This window comes from Rattus norvegicus, chromosome 11, assembly GCF_021556685.1.
Source record: "Rattus norvegicus strain SHRSP/BbbUtx chromosome 11, alternate assembly SHRSP_T2T, whole genome shotgun sequence".
NCBI classification, from domain to species: Eukaryota; Metazoa; Chordata; class Mammalia; order Rodentia; family Muridae; genus Rattus; species Rattus norvegicus.
This window is the reverse complement of record NC_141544.1, coordinates 52,001,179-52,023,018: the sequence shown is the minus strand read 5'-3', so window position 1 is coordinate 52,023,018 and position 21,840 is coordinate 52,001,179. Positions and strand designations below refer to the sequence as shown.

Sequence of the window (21,840 nt, the reverse complement as noted above, 5' to 3'; positions counted from 1 at the left end):
TAATGTAAAGCGGAAAAAGCTACTGGTCCAAAACATACAGGAAATCCAGGACTCAATGAGAAGATCAAACCTAAGGATAATAGGTATAGAAGAGAGTGAAGACTCCCAGCTCAAAGGACCAGTAAATATCTTCAACAAAATCATAGAAGAAAACTTCCATAACCTAAAAAAAGAGATACCCATAGACATACAAGAAGCCTACAGAACTCCAAATAGATTGGACCAGAAAAGAAACACCTCCCGTCACATAATTATCAAAACACCAAATGCACAAAATAAAGAAAGAATATTAAAAGCAGTAAGGGAAAAAGGTCAAGTAACATATAAAGGGAGACCTATCAGAATCACACCAGACTTCTCGCCAGAAACTATGAAGGCCAGAAGATCCTAGACTGATGTCATACAGACCCTAAGAGAACAAAACTGCCAGCCCAGGTTACTGTACCCAGCAAAACTCTCAATTAACATTGATGGAGAAACCAAGATATTCCATGACAAAATCAAATTTACACAATATCTTTCTACAAATCCAGCACTACAAAGGATAATAAATGGTAAAGCCCAACATAAGGAGGCAAGCTATACCCTAGAAGAAGCAAGAAACTAATCGTCTTGGCAACAAAACAAAGAGAATGAAAGCACACAAACATAACCTCACATCCAAATATGAATATAACGGGAAGCAATAATCACTATTCCTTAATATCTCTCAATATCAATGGCCTCAACTCCCCAATAAAAAGACATAGATTAACAAACTGGATACGCAACGAGGACCCTGCATTCTGCTGCCTACAGGAAACACACCTCAGAGACAAAGACAGACACTACCTCAGAGTGAAAGGCTGGAAAACAACTTTCCAAGCAAATGGTCAGAAGAAGCAAGCTGGAGTAGCCATTCTAATATCAAATAAAATCAATTTCCAACTAAAAGTCATCAAAAAAGATAAGGAAGGACACTTCATATTCATCAAAGGAAAAATCCACCAAGATGAACTCTCAATCCTAAATATCTATGCCCCAAATACAAGGGTACCTACATACGTAAAAGAAAGCTTACTAAAGCTCAAAACACACAGTGCACCTCACACAATAATAGTGGGAGATTTCAACACCCCACTCCCATCAATGGACAGATCATGGAAACAGAAATTAAACAGTGATGTCGACAGACTAAGAGAAGTCATGAGCCAAATGGACTTAACGGATATTTATAGAACATTCTATCCTAAAGCAAAAGGATATACCTTCTTCTCAGCTCCTCATGATACTTTCTCCAAAATTGACCATATAATTGGTCAAAAAACGGGCCTCAACAGGTACAGGAAGATAGAAATAATCCCATGCATGCTATCGGACCACCACGGCCTAAAACTGGTCTTCAATAACAATAAGGGAAGAATGCCCACATATACGTGGAAATTGAACAATGCTCTACTCAATGATAACCTGGTCAAGGAAGAAATAAAGAAAGAAATAAAAAACTTTTTAGAATTTAATGAAAATGAAAATACAACATACCCAAACTTATGGAACACAATGAAAGCTGTGCTAAGAGGAAAACTCATAGCGCTGAGTGCCTGCAGAAAGAAACAGGAAAGAGCATATGTCAGCAACTTGACAGCACACCTAAAAGCTCTAGAACAAAAAGAAGCAAATACACCCAGGAGGAGTAGAAGGCAGGAAATAATCAAACTCAGAGCTGAAATCAACCAAGTAGAAACAAAAAGGACCATAGAAAGAATCAACAGAACCAAAAGTTGGTTCTTTGAGAAAATCAACAAGATAAATAAACCCTTAGCCAGACTAAGGAGAGGACACAGAGAGTGCGTCCAAATTAACAAAATAAGAAACGAAAAGGGAGACATAACTACAGATTCAGAGGAAATTCAAAAAATCATCAGATCTTACTATAAAAACTTATATTCAACAAAACTTGAAAATCTTCAGGAAATGGACAATTTCCTAGACAGATACCAGGTACCGAAGTTAAATCAGGAACAGATAAACCAGTTAAACAACCCCATAACTCCTAAGGAAATAGAAGCATTCATTAAAGGTCTCCCAACCAAAAAGAGCCCAGGTCCAGACGGGTTTAGTGCAGAATTCTATCAAACCTTCATAGAAGACCTCATACCAATATTATCCAAACTATTCCACAAAATTGAAACAGATGGAGCACTACCGAATTCCTTCTACGAAGCCACAATTACTCTTATACCTAAACCACACAAAGACACAACAAAGAAAGAGAACTTCAGACCAATTTCCCTTATGAATATCGACGCAAAAATACTCAATAAAATTCTGGCAAACCGAATTCAAGAGCACATCAAAACAATCATCCACCATGATCAAGTAGGCTTCATCCCAGGCATGCAGGGATGGTTTAATATACGGAAAACCATCAACGTGATCCATCATATAAACAAACTGAAAGAACAGAACCACATGATCATTTCATTAGATGCTGAGAAAGCATTTGACAAAATTCAACACCCCTTCATGATAAAAGTCCTGGAAAGAATAGGAATTCAAGGCCCATACCTAAACATAGTAAAAGCCATATACAGCAAACCAGTTGCTAACATTAAACTAAATGGAGAGAAACTTGAAGCAATCCCACTAAAATCAGGGACTAGACAAGGCTGCCTACTCTCTCCCTACTTATTCAATATAGTTCTTGAAGTTCTAGCCAGAGCAATCAGACAACAAAAGGAGATCAAGGGGATACAGATCGGAAAAGAAGAGGTCAAAATATCACTATTTGCAGATGACATGATAGTATATTTAAGTGATCCCAAAAGTTCCACCAGAGAACTACTAAAGCTGATAAACAACTTCAGCAAAGTGGCTGGGTATAAAATTAACTCAAATAAATCAGTTGCCTTCCTCTATATAAAAGAGAAACAAGCCGAGAAAGAAATTAGGGAAACGACACCCTTCATAATAGACCCAAATAATATAAAGTACCTCGGTGTGACTTTAACCAAGCAAGTAAAAGATCTATACAATAAGAACTTCAAGACACTGAGGAAAGAAATTGAAGAAGTCCTCAGAAGATGGAAAGATCTCCCATGCTCATGGATTGGCAGGGTTAATATAGTAAAAATGGCCATTTTACCAAAAGCGATCTACAGACTCAATGCAATCCCCATCAAAATACCAATCCAATTCTTCAAAGAGTTAGACAGAACAATTTGCAAATTCATCTGGAATAACAAAAACCCCAGGATAGCTAAAACTATCCTCAACAATAAAAGGACTTCAGGGAGAATCACTATCCCTGAACTCAAGCAGTATTACAGAGCAATAGTGATAAAAACTGCATGGTATTGGTACAGAGACAGACAGATAGACCAACGGAATAGAATTGAAGACCCAGAAATGAACCCACACACCTATGGTCACTTGATTTTTGACAAAGGAGCCAAAACCATCCAATGGAAAAAAGATAGCTTTTTCAGCAAATGGTGCTGGTTCAACTGGACGGCAACATGTAGAAGAATGCAGATCGATCCATGCTTATCACCCTGTACAAAGCTTAAGTCCAAGTGGATCAAGGACCTCCACATCAAACCAGACACACTCAAAATAATAGAAGAAAAACTAGGGAAGCATCTGGAACACATGGGCACTGGAAAAAATTTCCTGAACAAAACACCAATGGCTTATGCTCTAAGATCAAGAATCGACAAATGGGATCTCATAAAACTGCAAAGCTTCTGCAAGGCAAAGGACACTGTGGTTAGGACAAGACGGCAACCAACAGATTGGGAAAAGATCTTTACCAATCCTACAACAGATAGAGGCCTTATATCCAAAATATACAAAGAACTCAAGAAGTTAGACCGCAGGGAAACAAATAACCCTATTAAAAAATGGGGTTCAGAGCTAAACAAAGAATTCACAGCTGAGGAATGCCGAATGGCTGAGAAACACCTAAAGAAATGTTCAACATCTTTAGTCATAAGGGAAATGCAAATCAAAACAACCCTGAGATTTCTCCTCACACCAGTGAGAATGGCTAAGATCAAAAACTCAGGTGACAGCAGATGCTGGCGAGGATGTGGAGAAAGAGGAATACTCCTCCATTGTTGGTGGGATTGCAGACTGGTAAAACCATTCTGGAAATCAGTCTGGAGGTTCCTCAGAAAATTGGACATTGAACTGCCTGAGGATCCAGCTATACCTCTCTTGGGCATATACCCAAAAGATGCCTCAACATATAAAAGAGACACGTGCTCCACTATGTTCATCGCAGCCTTATTTATAATAGCCAGAAAATGGAAAGAACCCAGATGCCCTTCAACAGAGGAATGGATACAGAAAATGTGGTACATCTACACAATGGAATATTACTCAGCTATCAAAAACAACGAGTTTATGAAATTCGTAGGCAAATGGTTGGAACTGGAAAATATCATCCTGAGTGAGCTAACCCAATCACAGAAAGACATACATGGTATGCACTCATTGATAAGTGGCTATTAGCCCAAATGCTTGAATTACCCTAGATCCCTAGAACAAACGAAACTCAAGAAGGATGATAAAAATGCGAATGCTTCACTCCTTTAAAAGTGGAACAAGAATACCCTTAGGAGCGTATAGAGAGGCAAAGTTTAGAACAGAGGCAGAAGGAACACCCATTCAGAGCCTGCCCCACATGTGGCCCATACATATACAGCCACCCAATTAGACAAGATGGATGAAGCAAAGAAGTGCAGACCGACAGGAGCCGGATGTAGATCGCTCCTGAGAGACACAGCCAGAATACAGCAAATACAGAGGCGAATGCCAGCAGCAAACCACTGAACTGAGAATAGGTCCCCCGTTGAAGGAATCAGAGAAAGAACTGGAAGAGCTTGAAGGGGCTCGAGACCCCAAAAGTACAACAATGCCAAGCAACCAGAACTTCCAGGGACTAAGCCACTACCTAAAGACTATACATGGACTGACCCTGGACTCTGACCCCATAGGTAGCAATGAATATCCTAGTAAGAGCACCAGTGGAAGGGGAAGCCCTGGGTCCTGCTAAGACTGAACCCCCAGTGAACTAGACTATGGGGGGAGGGCGGCAATGGGGGGAGGGTAGGGAGGGAAACACCCATAAGGAAGGGGAGGGGGGAGGGGGATGTTTGCCCGGAAACCGGGAAAGGGAATAACACTTGAAATGTATATAAGAAATACTCAAGTTAATAAAAAAAAAATTCCTCTCTGCGTATTTACAGGTTATTATGAATATTCTTAAGGGATGGATATGTACAGGGTTTTGTATTTTTAGGTGAGCAATTATATCTTATCAATTAGATCAGAGGTTGTGTGTTCTTTCATGTGGTAATTTAAGTTTAAGAGAGTATATGGCAGCCAGAGACACTAAGCCGCCATGGAATGAGATGTATATTTCTGGCCTGGTGGCAATCTGCCTTGGGAACTAGATTAGTAGAGAGATTGTTGCCAGGCTCAGAAAGAAGCCTTAGGCAGTGTGATATGGGATAGAGCAAAGCTGTTAAGAGGCTTTGCTGACCGAGATGAAGATATCTACTAGATATCTTGGAGCACTATGATGCTGGGCATAGATCGGGATAAAAGACAACATTTTTTAAAATAATTTTGTGGTAGCAGTAGTTTTGCATATTTCTTATGGGAATAAAGTTATTAGTCAGAGCTTGTACAAGAATCTATTTTGATATCTGACATGATGGAACAATCAATATCTTATGTAAATTTTTCTGTGCACTGATTTGCCAACCATATGTTTTTAAGAATTCTGTTTTGTTTTTGTTTCTTGAAGTAACAAACTGGTATGATATATACTGTATGACTAGAGGAACATAAAAAAAGATAGAAGGTATCCTATTTGTCATATTTTGTTCAACAAAGAGTGAGGTAAAATCAACATAGTTCACTGAAAATTTGATATACTTTAGAAATCTTAATTTTAATAATGAAATTCTAAAAAGAAAATAGTTATTGCTTACTAATATGGAAAGTAAAGTATACGTTTCTTATGAGACAAGCATTCATATTTCTTTTTTTTTTTTTTTTTGAGCTGGGGATCGAACCCAGGGCCTTGCGCTTGCTAGGCAAGCGCTCTACCACTGAGCTAAATCTCCACCCCGCATTCATATTTCTTAAACAGAATTGCAGAAAAGAACATAACTAGGAGGAAGAAGAGGAGGAGGAAGAGGAGAAAAATAATAAGAACACATGACCTTTAAAATATATTTTAAAATTTTAATAATATATTTTAAAAATATAATATAATTGCTCAGATCTCTGTGAGATGGATTGTAATTTTTAACTCTTTTTGGAATATGCTATATAAACCACAAATGTACCAGCAAACCAATTTAAAAATATGTGACTGAGCTTTGAATTTAACAGGGTTAATTATGGAAAGAAATATAGAGCATAAGAAAAAGGAAATAACAAATTAGCTATCTCCAATATCCTTTCAGCTTCCTGACTTTTAGTATGTAGAAATATTTGTTCATAGTTTCTAATGGTATCTGTGATGTCAAGATTTAGGGAAGGAGAGCACTCAAAGTGACATTTATATTAAAGTTGCCAAAACCAAGGTATTAAGGAAATCACTTCAGTGTATGGAATGCTTTATGAAAGAAATGCAAAATCCTACACATTTGTGAAAGAATTTCTGATATATCATGGGAAGAAAAATAGAATATGGCCAGGCATCATTTCACTGAACTTTCTTGATGGTCCATTTTGTCATTAAAGCTTTCAGAAATATAAGTTACAATATCCCTAAGGTGGTTTACTTCTGTAGAATGTATTCTGAGGAAGCTGTTATAACTGATGTCAGCAGGGGTTGTTGAGTATTTGTCAGGGTTATCGAAAAGGACTGGCTGGAGACATAGCTCAGTGGTAGAATTCATACTGAGCAAATCGCCCTGGATCTGTGCCTCGTACAACTGAAAAAAGAATAGAAGGAACTAAAAGACTTCAAAACTGTGATTAATTTTCATTTCTGGAGAACAGACTCTGAACATGATTAAATAATCCTGTGACATTTGTAGATTCTCAGATTTTTCTAACAAACAAACAACGAACAATTATTACACGCTCAGGGATACTATGATCCCATCAAACTAAAGTGAGATCTTTGAAATATCTTTACATGCAAATGTTTTAAAGCATGAGAAGAGAATCTAGAAGATACATTTCAATTCACAATATGGATTCAGAATGGAATGAGACTTTAAATAATACAACCATGGTGAATTTATTTTTTAAATAGATAGAGGCATATTGAGAGATAAAATGGAGATCTTTATGTACTTTTATGTTTTCAATGAAGATATTTTCTGGTGCACATCTAACTATTTCACCCTGTATATTATATGGGAGTGATAAATATAGCTTGAACAATTTTGTCTGAGTGAATGATATTTATTTGTTAGCTTTTCCTAGGAATCATTGAATATTAACGAGTGACAATGTGAGTCAGAACTCTTATAATAGTTCTATATAGTTATATAAGAACACCCCCATGGGAAAATGAACTATGGCCTTTTAAACTAGTTGCTGAATTGAAGACAGATTCTCTTCTGTTTGTTTGTTTTCTGGTTTCTTATGTGACAGAACTATCTTTCTAATTGCCACTGATTTGAGGTTCTAGTTGGATGTGACCAGTGTGACTTTTCTGATGATTTATATATCCAATCAAATCATTAGGTCAAGGTTTCAATGTGATACCCTTGACTTCATTAAGATTCAATTGTGAACCATGATTTTTATCTAGATTAGGATTTTTATGCATTTTGCATGGTTATTTGTACAACTGAGGATAGATCAATTTTAAATATTCCAAATCATGTTCTACTCACTGGTATATCCAATTATATTTTTGATTCATTTGATGAATATTCATTTGCATTCTGGAGCTTGTGCTAAAGTTTATGGTGTGTGTGTGTGTGTGTGTGTGTGTGTGTGTGTGTGTGTGTGTGTGTGTGTGTTATCCATTAAGGATATATTTCAAAGCAAATGCTGTTTTAAAAAAATAAGAAAGAAAAGTGTGCCATTTTCAGTATATATCGGATTCATTTTCTAATATATGTAAAAACCGTTTCATATTGTGATCTCTAATTTCTTACAGTAATTTAAATATATGCAGCCTCATAACCAATTCTTTTTGCATATTAAACAGACTTAGCTGTTCAAAATTACTCATGCTTCACTATCATTTTGCATGAAGCTTTCTTCATAAAAATTCTCTCCATCATAATCAGTTTTGACATGGTCAATTGACTGAGTTTACCATTTCATTTTACTGATAGAATAACAGTTGAGAGTTACAATTTTTGTCTTTTATTCTCTTCATCACATTTATAACATATCCTTGCAAGCACTCCCAAAGCATTCATCATTAAATGTTGAGTTAGCAGTTTTATTTTTATTGGATATTTTATTTATTTACATTTCAAATGTTCTCCCCTTTCCCAATTACCCCTCCCCAAACCCCCTATCTCCTCACCCCTCACCCTGTTTCTGTGAGGATTCTCTGCCACCCATCCACCCACTCCTGTGTCCCAGCCCTAGCATTCCTATACACTGGGGCTTTGAGCCTTGCTTTAGGTTTCTATTCCTGCACAAACATCCTGAGCAAGGAGCAAGCTGGGGAGGAAAAGGTTTATTCAGCTTACACTTCCACATTGCTGTTCATCACCAAAGGAAGTCAGGACTGGAACTCAAGCAGGTCAGGATCAGGAGCTGATGCAGAGTCCATGGAGGGATGCTACCTACTGGCTTGCTTCTCTTGGTTTGCTCAGCCTGCTCTTTCATAGAACCCACAACTGCCAGTCCAGAGATAGCAGCACCCGCAATGGGCTGGGTCTTCTCCATTTGACCACTAGTTGAGAAAATGCCTTAGAGCTTGGTCTCCTCAAGGCATTTCCACAACTGAGGCTCCTTTTTCTTTGATAACTCCAACTTTTATGAAGTTGACACATAAAACTAGCCAGTACAATTGATCCTTTGTCAACTTGACACACAAACACATCACTATTAAGCCTCAACCCTTACTTTCTTACTCATCCCCAATATCTAAATAGCTTTAAGAGTCCCACAGTCTTTACATATTATATATATATATATATATATATATATAATTATAGTTCAATCCCTTTAAAATATCCAATACCTTTTAAAATTCAAAGTCTCTTAACTGTGGATTCCACCAAAATACTTTCTTACTTTAAAAGGGAAAAATATCAGGGCAAAGTCACAATCAAAAGCAAAAAAAAAAAAAAAATCCAAAGTCTGGGATCCACTCATGGCCATCTAGGCTCCTCCAAAGGCTTAAGGTCACTTCTCTAACTCTGCCCTTTGTAGCACACATCTTGTCTTCTAGGCTCCAGATGCCTGTACTCCACTGCTGCTGCTGTTCCTGGTGATCATCTCAGGGTACTGGCATTTCCAAAACACTGCTGTCTTCAGCTCCAACTAGGCTTCACCAATAGCTTCTCACAGGCTCTCTTCATGGTGCCAAGCTTCAACTCCTTTGCATGACCCCTTCAGTCCTGGGTCATCAATTGCAACTGAGGCTGCACCTTCATCAATTTCCTTCCTTGGCTTCTCACAGTGCCCAGCCTCAGCTGCTCTTGCACTCTACAAAGGCCAGTCACAGCATGAGGCACTACCTTGGCATTCTCTGGAACACAGTCTCTTTGTGCTGTCAGAAAGCACTTTCCAGAATATTTTGCATCAATGGTACTGGTCTCTTCTTAGTCACCACTAATGTCTTAGCTACAGCTGACCAGCATCAATAGTTCCAGTAATGCAAAGGATTGGCTTTAACAGTTCTGTTATCTTGTTAATCACAGCTGATTCCTCAGCTCCAGCTACCCAAAACCACAGAATCTTCACAATCAAAACAGCAACAGTCCTGATTAGAGTCTTTAAACGTCCCTCTGAAATTTCACATCTTCTGCACTGCTCTTTTTTTTTTATTAACTTGAGTATTTCTTATATACATTTCGAGTGTTATTCCCTTTCCCGGTTTCCGGGCAAACATCCCCCTCCCCCCACCCCTTATGGGTGTTCCCCTCCCTACCCTCCCCCCATTGCCGCCCTCCCCCCAACAGTCTAGTTCACTGGGGGTTCAGTCTTAGCAGGACCCAGGGCTTCCCCTTCCACTGGTGCTCTTACTAGGATATTCATTGCTATCTATGAGGTCAGAGTCCAGGGTCAGTCCATGTATAGTCTTTAGGTAGTAGCTTAGTCCCTGGAAGCTCTGGTTGCTTGACATTGTTGTACATATGGGGTCTCGAGCCCCTTCAAGCTCTTCCAGTTCTTCTCTGATTCCTTCAATGGGGTCCTATTCTCAGTTCAGTGGTTTGCTGGTGGCATTCCCCTCTGTATTTGCTGTATTCTGGCTGTGTCTCTCAGGAGCAATCTACATCTGGCTCCTGTTGGCCTGCACTTCTTTGCTTCATCAATCTTGTCTAATTGGGTGGCTGTATATGTTTGGGCCACATGTGGGGCAGGCTGCACTGCTCTTAACATTATCTTTCAAGTTCCTTCAGAGCATCCCACTGAGCTCTTAATATCCTAGTGGTTCTTCTAGCTCAAAGATCAAAGTCCTTCCACAGTCCTCCCCAAACATGGTCAAGTTGTCACAGGGATACTCTACTCCTGGTATCAATTTGTCTTAGTCAGGATTTTCTATTCCTTCACAAGCATCATGACCAAGAAGTTGAGGAGGAAAGGGTTTATCTAGCTTACACTTTCATATTGCTGTTCATCACCAAAGGAAGTTAGGACTGGAACTCAAGCAGGTCAGAGAGCAGGAGCTGATGCAGAGACCATGGAGGGATGCTATTTACTGGCTTGCTTCTCTTGGCTTTCTCAGCTTGCTCTCTTATAGAACCCAAGACTACCAGCCCAGGGATGGCTCCACCTACAATGGGCTGCATCCTACTCCCTTGATCACAAGTTGAGAAAATGCCTTACAGCTTGGTCTTCATGAAGGCATTTTCAAAGGGAGGCTTCTTTTTCTTTGATAACTCTAGCTTGTGTCAAGTTGACACATAAAACTAGCCAGTAAAATCTTCACAGGACCAAAAACCTCTCCTTCCATTGATGCTCAACATGGTCATCCCCTGCTACATATATAGCTGGAGCCATGGGTCACTCTTTGGTTGGTAGTTTAGTCCTTAGGATCTAGGGAGAAGAGGTCTGGTTGGTTGATATTATTGTTCTTCCTGTGGGGTTGCAAACCCCACTAGCTCCTCTGTCCTTTCTTCAACTCCTCCATTGGAAAGCTCAGTTCAGTGGTTGGCTGACACCATCCACTTCTGTATTTGTCAGGTTGTGACAGAGCCTCCCAGGAGACAGATATATCAGGCTCCTGTCAACAAGTACTTCTTGGCATTTGCAATAGTGTCTGTGTTTAGTGCATATATGGGATGGATCCTCGGGCAGGGCAGTCTCTGGATGGCCTTTCCTTCAGTTTCTGCTCCACACTTTGTCTCTATATATTCTCCTTTGAGTATTTTGTTGCTCCTTCTAAGAAGAGATGAAACATCCATATTTTGGTCATCTTTCTTCTTCAGCTTCATATCATCTGTGAATTGTATCTTGGCTATTCCAAATTTTGGGGCTAATAACAACTTATCAATGCGTGCACACCATATATGTTCTTTTGTTGCTGGGTTACCCCGCTCAGGAAAATATTTTCTAGTTATATCCACTTGCCTATGAATTTCATGAAGCCATTGTTTTTAATAGCAGAGTAGTACTCCATTGCATAAATGTACTGCATTTTTTGTATTCATTCCTCTGTTGAAGGACATCTGGGTTCTTTCCAACTTCTTGCTATTATAAAAAAGTCTGCTATGAACATAGTGAAGCATGTGTCCTTGTTATATGTTGGAGCATTTTCTGGGTCTGAGTTCAGAAGAGGTATAGCTGGGTCCTCAGGTAGCACTATGTCCAATTTTCTGAGGAACTGCTGGACTGATTTCCAGAGTGGTTGTACCGGTTTGCAATCTTACCAGTGGAACAGTGTTCCTCTTTCTCCACACCCTTTTCAGCATCTGCCGTCACTTGAGATTTTTGATCGTAGGCATTCTGACTGGTGGGAGGTGGAATCTCAGTGTTGTTTTGATTTGAATATCCCTGATGACTTAGTGGTTTTATTCTTTATTATGTTTCAGGAGATGGAGATGTATATAAATTATAGGAAAGTACTCATATAGACTGTTGAATTGTTTTAGTGAGTAAGGAAACTTGCAGTGGATGCAGGAAAGATTAATCAAAGAACCACTTAAAAGAAAGATGTGATCTTGCATTCCTGAAACCCTCAAATTGTAAGGAGACTGATGGATTTCAAGAGTTTACTTGCCAGATGATATGGCTACAACTGTTAACTTTATTTTTTGTAAAGATCATCTCCCAAATAGTAAGTTGGAAGGTATAAAAGAAAATGGATGTCTGATTTTAGTCTCCTTATCTTTATAAATTTTATAAATACTCACATATCCCCCTACACAGAGACAAAGATAGAGACAGAGAGAATAAGTAAATAAATATTTCAAAGAAATTGGATTAAGTTTCCCCTGTCATAAAACATTACAAAATTGAGAAAAAATGATATACTTTTGTCAAATATCAGATCCTGGCACTTGAGGGATTCTTGTTCTACTAAAGAAGAAATAAATATTGACATTTATAGATCTTCTGTCTTATATTGAAAGTCATGATCTAGACATTAATGCAATCAGAAAACTGACTCAAGAAGAGAGTAAGGTTACTGATTTCAGAGACTTATGGCAGAAGCATGTAGAGAAAATAGAATTTGGAAAATCCTAGAACTGCAGCAATCTGAATGCTTCAGAAGTCTCTGAGAATGTTGTTTGAATACTTACTGTTAATTCATACAGTATACAAGCATAAAGCAGAGTATGCCCAGAAAATGATAAATATTGCTTAGAGCTCATTAACCATTTGTACAGTTTTCATTGACTTTTGCACTTTGGTAGTGAATCAAGACGTATCATAGAAATGTGATTAGCATTATCCAGAGTTAGTTTTAAATAGACATCTTAAAGGTTGGAGGCAAATTCAAATGCTGCTACTTTTCTTTAATAAAAAAAGTAAAACAATTTATTTGCATTGAAAAATGTTAACTACTAGTCAGTTATGAAAAGTGAAAAGAGACACTGAAATGACAGCTATTAGAATGTACAGGAGATATTTTTTAACCTACTATAATTACTGAAGTGTACTCATGAGAGTAAAATCACACTTTACAATAAAAAATTTTTAAAACTAAAAATGAACATTTGTTCAATATAAAATCCAAAAATATTAAAAGTAACATATTTTATAGTATAGAAGAAATGATCATTGAACTTAAATGTAACAAATCAGAGATAGTCTCTATAAAAATAGAAGAAACATCTGGAAAAAGAATCAAAACACTGTGCAAAGTACTAAGTATGATAGAAATTATAGAAAAAAACTGGATTATCATATGCTCTCCAAGAGTCAGTTATGCTGAAAACTCACTTAAGAAGTATGCTATTAAGATGAAAATATGAGATCTCTCCATTTTTTTGTGGGAACTTTTATGGCTATGAACTTGCCTTTTAGACTTGCCTTCAATTTGTTTTGTAAGTTTGGGTAAATTGTGTAACTCATTTTCATTCAATTCTGTGTTCACCCAAATATGTTTCAGTGATGAGTTATTCATTTGCAGAAAATTGTAAACTCCCTATTGTTTCTGTTATTGATGTCATCAAGCTTTTATACATTGTAGTCAGGTCAGATAGGATATGTGCTTGTAGATTTAGTTTAACACTTCTATTATGTTAATTCGGATCTGAAAATTGTATGAGAATCCCAGATGTAAGATACTGGTGGTTCTTGTCCCCAGTCATTTTCTATTGGTAAATTAAATTGCTAGAAGCCAATTCCTGGTCAGGGAGACAGAGGCAGGAATTTAGGATTCACCGGCAAGAGGTTTGGGAAAAGAAAAGGGAATGAGATTCAGGCTTGAGGGCTGCAGTAAAGAGAGCATACCATCATTTAAGAGCCAGAAAGAGCAGCCGGAGTGGGTACCCTATTGGGCCTAGGGCAACGAAGATGGCATACAGATTTTAGTAAGTAATAAGTCAGGTGTATCAGAGGGGAGGTATTAGCCATGTTGATATTGAAAGTGGCCCAGACATTGAGATGATTAAGACATTAAATACAAGACTGTGAATGTGGGTCTTTCATTTGGGAAACCAGAACATTGGGATGGGTAACAAGGAACTTGTGCCATCACTGCCACTGCCACCACATTATCACCTACTACTACGCATGCTTTTATTTATTTTTATTTTTATTTTTTTAATCTGTTGGGAATTGCTTTGTGTCCAACTATACCATCATTTTTGAAAAAAAGGTCCAGGGAGTGCTGAAAAGAATATTGCTTCTTTGTTCTGTAACATGAATTAGGTTCATTTGGTCCATGACAACATTTATCTACAATATTTCTGTTTATTTTTTCCCTAAATGACCTGTTTGTTTACAAGAGTTCTGAAGTCTTTACAGATCCCTGTTCATGAGTCATTTATGATTTAAGCTGTGGTAATAGTAATGGTCATTTCGTTTGTTGTTCTTTTTTTGTTTTGTTCTGTTTTTTATTGGATATTTTTTTATTTACATTTCAAATGTTATTCCCTTCCCGGTTTCCCATCCATGAGTCCCATCCCCCCTTTCCATACTTCTATAAGGGTATTCTCCCACCCATCCACCTACCCCTTCCTACCTCCCTGCCCTGATATTTCCTTACACTGAGGGAACAAGCCTTGGCAAGACCAAGGGCTTATCCTATCATTGGTGTCCAACAAGGCAATCCTCTGCTACATATGCTGCTGAAGCCATGACTCTATCCATGTGCACTCTGTGAATGATTTAGTCCCTGGGAGCTTTGGTTGGTTGATATTATTGTTCTTATGGGTTTGCAAAATGCTTTAGCTCCTTCAATCCTTTCTCTAACTCCTCCAATGGAGACGCTGTTCTCAGTTCAATGGTTAGCTGCGAGCATTTGCCTCTGTACTTGTCATGCTCTGTCAGAGCCTCTCAGGAGACAGCTATATCAGGCTCTTGTCAGCATGCACATTGGTATCAGTACCAATACTGTCCAAACTATTCCACAAAATAGAAACAAATGGAGCACTACCAAATTCCTTCTATGAAGTCACAATTACTCTTATACCTAAACCACACAAAGACCCAACAAAGAAAGAGAACTTCAGACCAATTTCCCTTATGAATATCTACGCAAAAATACTCAATAAAATTCTTGCAAACCAAATCCAAGAACACATCAAAATGATCCTCCAGCATGATCAAGTAGGCTTTGTACCAGGGATGCAGTTCAATATATGGAAATCCATTGATGTAATCCATTATATAAACAAATTTAAAGATAAAAATCACATGATCATTTCATTAGATGCTGAAAAAGCATTTGACATGATAAAAGTCCTGGAAATTCAGGAATTCAAGTCTCATACCTAAACATAGCAAAATCAATATATAGCAAACCAGTAGCCAACAAAAAACTAAATGGAGAGAAACTTGAAGCAATCCCACTAAAATCAGGGGCTATTTTAATATTTTAATCAGGGCTGCCCACTCTCTCCCTGCCTATTCAATATAGTACTTGAAGTCCTAGCCAGAGCAGTCAGACAACAAGAAGAGGTCAAAAGGATACAAATTGCAAAGGACAAAATCAAAATATCGCTATGTGCAGATGATATGATAGTATATTAAGTGACCCCAAAAGTTCCACCAAAGAACTACTAAGACAGATAAACAACTTCAGCATAGTGGCAGGATATAAAATTAACTCAAACAAATCAGTAGCGTTCCTCTAATCAAACGATCAACAGGCTGAGAAGGAAATTAGGGAAAAGACACCCTTCACAATAGGCATAAATAATATAAAATACCTTGGTGTAACTCTAACCAAGCAAGTGAAAGATCTGTATGATAAGAATATCAAGTCTATGAAGAAAAAAAATGAAGATCTCAGAAGATTGAAAGATCTTCCATGCTCATGGATTGGCAGGATTAATATAGTAAACATGGCCATCTTGCCGAAAGCAATCTACAAATTCAACACAATCCCTATCAAAATTCCAAGTCAATTGTTGTTCTAGTTTGTTTGTTTTTTAATGATAATATATGAGCTTGTGTTGATTTTCCCTGGATATGTATATATTGGTGTTTTTTTACATATTTTCTGATTAGTTTTGGTTTGAAATCTATTTTGACAGATATTAAAATTGGTAAGCCAGTTTTTTTCTTAATCTCATTTACTTATTTTTTTATCCTTTAAGCCTGAGGTAATATATCTCCTTTATGTCAAGGTGTGTTTCTTGGGTGCATCAGAAAGAAGGATCCTACTTATGTATACAATCTGTTAGTCTGTGTCTTTTCTCTGGTAATTAAGACAATAGATGCCCATGGTTATCAACTTCCTGTGTTTGTTGATTCTTATTATTTTTCTTATATGGTGTGGGTTTCCCCAACTTCTTTGATTTGCTTTGCTGAGATTTTTTTTTACTTGTATTTTCTTGGGTGTGAGTATGGTTTTGGATTGATGACGTGTAAGTGGCTGGATTGGGAGGATCAAATGGCAAAGGGTACAGGAGAGGAGGAGTGAGAGAATATAGGAAGAAAGAGACAAAACTAATGTCTATTTGAGGGGTAGTACATGAACATAATACAATAGAAGCTTCATAAAATATACATATATAAAGATTATCCTCAGCTTGACATTTCTCATTACTGGATGAACGCTCCATTTCTGGTAAAGGGCTACATTAAATTGAATATTGGCAAAAGAGTCCCCACAGAAACACCTAAACAACAAAGGCTACTGATAAAACTCACAGGTGTTCTTTGTAATCTTGTCAAACCCTATCACTGAAGACAATATCTATATAATTCATTGAGCACCAAGAGAGATCCAGTTAGCCCCTACCTAGAGCCTTAATTCTTAAAGACAATACTGTTCATGGTTCTGAAACGTACTCTTCAATCTATCAAAGGAAGAAGGTAAATATTAATATAACAACAAATCTTTGGATCGCCAACAGTGTCCTGCCTTCAAGATATGCTAGTGAAATTGTGGCACAAAGATTGTTACAATAACCAACTAGTTCTGGTAGAATTTCAGGCACACTCTATGAGGTGGAACATATCACTGAAATTGTTCATGTGGCAGTAGGAATAAAATGACTCTAATAACATTATCCTATGCTCATAAATTAATGTGTTTTCAGCCATTATCAGAGAAGCTTCCTCTTGTATTAAATGGATACAAACACAGAAACCCAAAGCTGACCTATGTGCAGAGAGTGAGAGATCATGGGAAAGTTAGTATTATATGGGCTTCTTCAACAATTCCTTCTTTTCAGGACTCAGAGAATTTAAGAAAAGGAGCCAGAGGGAATGGAGGACACAAAAGAAAACAAGTTATTCTAAAACCAAGCTGACTGATGAGCTTTTATGATCTCGCAGACACTGCCAGCATGCCCAACTCAGTTGACAGAGGCAGTAGACACAAGCCCCCCCCCCCCAACTCAAACCAACTGATAGCCACTGACAATAAAAATTAGTTTTTCTCAAGTAAGTCTCAGAAGATACATATGCCTCTTTTAAGCATGGGCACTTTTCCCCACAATAAATGTCAAATATGAAATAAACACAATGGTATATTTAGAGGATGGGTCATAATTTTTTTCAAGATTTTTTAATTTTTTATCTTTTCCTCACGGATTTCTTTTTATGTATTATGGCTTTCATTTTGTGCCCTTTCTCTGTGTCTAGCATCTATATCTGATTCTTAGTGCTTTTTCTTTGGCTCTTTTTCCTTCATTTGTTTATTTTTTTATTTGTTTTTCCCTTATGCTTGTTTTTAGTCTTAATTTAGTATTATTTTAGATGTCTGTTTATATTTTAATGACACATAAGAGTAAGTTATGTAGGTGTGGGTATGTAGGGAAATGCAGAGGATCTCGGAGGAGATGTAGAAGAAATTATTACCAAATATCATAGAGAAAAACATAAAAAATTCTACACTACGTAAATATTCCTAGCAAGAAATAAACAGATTTCAAACTAGAATAAATATAATAAAAATAAATTTTACATTTATAGCTTTTACATGATATAGCATGACTAGAAATTAAATTTTAGGGATTGGGGATTTAGCTCAGTGGTAGAGCACTTGCCTAGCAAGTGCAAGGCCCTGGGTTCGGTCCTCAGTTCCAAAAAAAAAAAAAAAAGAAAGAAATTAAATTTTAGATTTTGGTATGCCTACAAGTTAATTATTTTAATCAAGAATCATGGAGTATATAAATGCAGTTACTTACCTGTGAGCATTGGGATCATTGGGCTTTTTGACATGATTGTTAGATGTATATTCAACATTGATTTATTATTTTCTAGCTGAAATCAGAAAAAGATCATCAGTCTTATTGCTAGAAAACAATACAGAAACACAAAATATTTAGATGAAATTGTCTTGAACATTAATTTAATAACTAGCCTATTCAACGTCCTAGAACATCAAAAAATGTCCCTCCATTATTAAGAAGGGCTGTTCTAATCTCCAAGGGTGATAACTCTGGGGCTTGTTATTTCTGATTAAAATTAGAATTGTGTTTGTTTATTGTGTGCTAATTCTTTACCCTCTCACAATATAAAATCAAGATGCATTTTCTCATGCTGCTTTTAATAAAAATTAAATATTCATTTATTTCAAAATTGCTAATATTGTACTGGTTCTTCAAACAGTTCAATGTAATTCATTTAGACAACTTAATTTAAGCAACTTGCCTTATTTCTTGAGATGACATGGACAGGGTTTAAAGTGTATGTACAAGGAAAAAATAAAGATGTTTGGAAAACACTGTTTTTTGATACATAAAGTTTTAAACTTTTCAACAAGTGTATAAATTTAAATGCATGGAGAAATAGGCTCCACATCTGTGGAAAAATTATTATATACTGACTGACTCTAAAGAAAACATACAATAATCTTGGTAATGTATTTGATTGCATGCTTTCTGGATATTCTGGTTATAGTAGCTATTTCCCTAACTATTATTTCTACAATTAAAAGGCATATTTTCAAATGACTGCCATGCAGGTTTTGGTGGTAAGACCTCATTGTTGAAGACATCATAACTTTTTCGTAGGATAAAGAGAAACCAAGTTGATATTTTACAGGAAGCTCTTTCGCCAGCTAGCTTTCACAGCACTGAGAGTTGCAAGGCATGCATATAGATGCAAAACTGAAACCCAACTGGTATGGACAATCACTTTCTGTTTCGATTTAAGGCCTGTTTAATCAAAAGAAAACACTACTTTAAATTTATTCAAGAACCATGCTTGGGGAACTCATAATCTCCAGAGATTAACCTGTTAGAGCAGTTTGGCTAAAGGACATCATAATGTCAAACTGCTGTCTAGATTCTTATCACTGAAGGTTCAGATTAATGCAACTCAAATACTGCTCTTCCTTTTATTGTCCAAGAAACAGGACTTCACTCCTACACAATAAACTGGTTACTGTCTCTGCTCTCTTAAACCTGAGAAGTACTTATCATTTTTCTTTTGTAATTCCACTGAATTTTAAAATGTTCTGTGAATTATATTTTAGTTATGCCTTAAGCAAATCAAGAACTAATTTTTTTCAAATTGTTAAAACAAAAAAAAAAATCTAAAGACACATTCAGTTATGATTGCTTTTCATGTTTCTCTATCCTGTTGCAACTGTAAATTTTGATTTAATTTCCACTGATGGAGAGATGGCATAATAGTTATACCCACCCAAGCAGTATAAATACACAGCTTGGATTGAGGTCAGAGTGCTTCTATCCCCTTCTAGCTCTTTCTGAATGGTTCAACTCAGTTGTTCTTGACTCAAACTCTTCTCCAAGTTGACTGACTCAAATTGGCTTCTTTCAGCTTTGGACTGAATTGTTCTGCTTGGATAAACTGTCTTTGAACTCCATGAACTGAAGTGCTTTGCTGTGAATGGAGATGTACTGCACCAAACAGACTTCACACCACTGCTCTACATTCAACTGACTACTCTCTATATGTGCTGCTTTTTAAGTAGCCTCTGCTTCCCCTCTGTTCTTGTGAGAGTTGGTCATATCCTCCTCTAACTATTTCTGTCAGTTCTGATACATCCCTTTGTTCCTCAATTAATGGTGTTTTCTTCTACAAACTAAACACATCTATATTGTTTGAGATTAAAGATATGTACTAGCTTTCTGTATTACAGCTAAGGGGATTGAACGTGTGTGACACGTCTGCATTCCGGCCAGATCACACAGACCTAGGAGGTCTTTAGAGGCAATCCCTTGCTAGAAATGCCATGTTGCTCATTAAAATTCCTCTAAAATATGGATGCCTCATCCCATTCTTTTTGTAGTCTCCTTAATGACAAGACCAGGAGCTGTTCTCCGTAGGCTACTATTGCTGTAATTAAACACTATGAAAACTTGTAACTTTGTCAAGAAAGGATTCCACAGCACTGTTCAATGCTGAAGGAAGTTACAACTAGAATCCAACAAGGCAGGCATTCAAAGGCAGGAGCTGGTAGAGAGTTAATGCTCAGGCTCATTTTTTTTTAATAGAGCCTAGGACCGCAAGCCAAGGAATAGAACCATCTACAATGGACCAGGCTTTCAACCTCAATCACTACTTAAGGAAATGAGCTAGGATCCAGCCTGATCTTTAAGAGGCATTTTTAAAATCGAGATTCTCTCCTCTCACATGAGTATAATTTATGCTTAGGTGAAATAAATTTAGCCAGCAGAGAGCCTCAGTAATATATGTACCAGCTACCCTTGATACAAGATTTCTGGATATGATTTTGAATTTTCCCCCATTCATTTATATAATCACTTCACGTATCAATATCGGTCCCCCTTACAATCAGTTCCTCCTCCTCATGGCCCTACCCCACATTCCTCCCTCTCCTTCATCTCTGAGAAGAGTGAGGTTCCCCCTGGATACTAAGCCACACTGAGACTTCAAGTCACAGCAGGACTAGGTACTCCCTATACTACTGAGACTAGGAAAGATATCTTCCAATAGGGGGATAGAATTCACAGTCAGTCAACAGAGTCAGGGTAAGGCCCAGCTCTAGTTACTGGGGAACCTGCATGAACTCCTAGCTGCACGAATGCTGTATATGTTCACGAGCCTTACGTTCAGTCCTTGTATTTTCTTTGATCGGTGGTTCAGTCTCTGCAACCCCCCAATGTCCAGATTATTTGACTCTGTTAGTCTTCCTGCAAAGTCCCTCTCCCCTCTGGTTTTCTCAATGATTCCCCCAACATTTGAAAAATACTTCCCAAGCTACATCTAATGTTTGACTGTGGGTCTCTGCATCTATTATGATCAGCTGTTGGGTGGGGCCTTTCAGAGGACAGTTATGCTTGGCTTCTATTATGATCAGCTGCTGGGTGGGGCCTTTCAAAGTACAGTTATGCTTGGCTTCTATTATGATCAGCTGCTGGGTGGGGCCTTGCATCTATTATGATCAGCTGCTGGGTGGGGCCTTGCATCTATTATGATCAGCTGCTGGGTGGGGCCTTGCATCTATTATGATCAGCTGCTGGGTGGGGCCTTGCATCTATTATGATCAGCTGCTGGGTGGGGCCTTTCAGAGGACAGTTATGCTTGGCTTCTGTCTGCAAGCATACCAGAGCATCATTAATAATGTCAGGGATTTGTTCTTTTAATGGGATTGATCTCAAGTTGGACCAGGTAGTGACTGACCATTCTCTCAATTTC

At 37.6% G+C, this 21,840-nt stretch overlaps 1 long non-coding RNA gene across 1 annotated transcript in view; it reads right to left on the bottom strand.

Annotated features, from left to right (window-relative positions):
* Window positions 1–21,437, bottom strand: part of LOC103693547 (uncharacterized) — a 30,948-nt gene extending 9,511 nt beyond the window's left edge. Inside the window, exons 1-2 of the long non-coding RNA XR_015633039.1 lie at window positions 21,253–21,437; window positions 18,399–18,474 (exon numbers count right to left, since the gene is read on the bottom strand). This is a non-coding gene — a long non-coding RNA (uncharacterized LOC103693547). The remainder of the gene's footprint in view (window positions 1–18,398; window positions 18,475–21,252) is intronic.
* Between the last annotated feature and the right edge of the window lie 403 nt (window positions 21,438–21,840).